This window comes from Photinus pyralis, unplaced genomic scaffold (genome assembly GCF_008802855.1).
Source record: "Photinus pyralis isolate 1611_PpyrPB1 unplaced genomic scaffold, Ppyr1.3 Ppyr1.4_LG3a, whole genome shotgun sequence".
Taxonomy (NCBI): domain Eukaryota; kingdom Metazoa; phylum Arthropoda; class Insecta; order Coleoptera; family Lampyridae; genus Photinus; species Photinus pyralis.
In genome coordinates, this window is record NW_022170509.1 from 6194168 (window position 1) to 6195325 (window position 1158).

Below are 1158 nucleotides of genomic sequence, written 5' to 3' on the forward strand. Positions count from 1 at the left end.
TTTTGAGCTACTTTGCCTATTCCAATTCAGACAGACTTATAAAAGTGTTGCTCTTTCTTCTTAGAGGTTATAAATATGTATTTAACATGTAACTTCCGGATTGTTACTGCAGAATTATGTTAATTATGACGGTCCCGACAAGAGCAACGCGCGCGATACTGAATAAAGGTAAACTCTCGCGTGCTTGTAATTTAATGAACCCAAAACCGTCTTAATTACTTCAGTAGGTAAGTCGCGTTTTATGCGGGAGAAAAATGGCCCAATTCTCAAAGCTTAGCGCGGCCACTTAAAATTATGACATCGCAAATGACCGCTCATTAAATAAATACAATAATTGTAATGACTCACGAACCGCGAGTCCATTCACAAAGATCAAAGGAAACTGTGCAGTATTTAAAAAGGCACAAAAAAACATACGAGGAATGGAATTAGTGCGAGCGTTTTCATAAAATGGTATTTAAAAAAACACCAAAAATTGTCGTTTATCGCGGGCTAAAAAAGCAGTGAGTATTGTCCTAAGTGAGATTAGATAACGTGCTGATAAGAATTTCCTCTGAGTGATAGTCATTACCTCTTGAATTCTCATCACGGCTCATTCGGATGGATAGTCTGTAATTACCAGCTTAAAAGTACAAGCATGAAGTCTATTTTTACGTGCGCGCTTTTTTCGAAACGGTACTTGCGGATTTAATTTTTTTTAGTGTAAATTGTGATAAAAGGAATTTACTCACTCCTGGAAACGCCCCATTTTTCACTTTCCGTTAGATAAACGTAAAATGTGATTTTTGCATACCGCATTCTTTAAACCAGCGTAATAATCATAAAATGTGCTTTAACTGCAAATAGTGTGCAAGGCCATATTATTCGCATTTTTTTAGAGTACTTATAAAATGGGTTCGCAAATAAAACATGTCAAAATTACAGTCGTTGGTGATGGAATGGTTGGAAAAACGTGTCTGTTGATTTCGTACAAAGACAACCAATTTCCCGAAGAGTACGTACCGACAGTGTAAGTGTAAAACGTTTAACTGCACCAAGTGTAGGTATAGTGGCTAACTTTCAGATTTGAAAATTACGCGGAAGTTATCAAGGTGGATGACCAGGAATATAATGTCGCATTATGGGATACGGCAGGACAAGAAGACTACGAGAGATTAA

The 1158-nt window shown here is 37.0% G+C and overlaps 1 long non-coding RNA gene across 1 annotated transcript; it reads left to right on the forward strand.

The window, feature by feature from the left end:
- The first annotated feature begins 551 nt into the window (after positions 1–551).
- LOC116165875 lies at positions 552–1114 on the forward strand. The gene is made up of 3 exons (XR_004144209.1): positions 552–675; positions 925–1009; positions 1064–1114. It is a non-coding gene; the product is annotated as an uncharacterized LOC116165875 (long non-coding RNA).
- Positions 1115–1158: the final 44 nt, after the last annotated feature.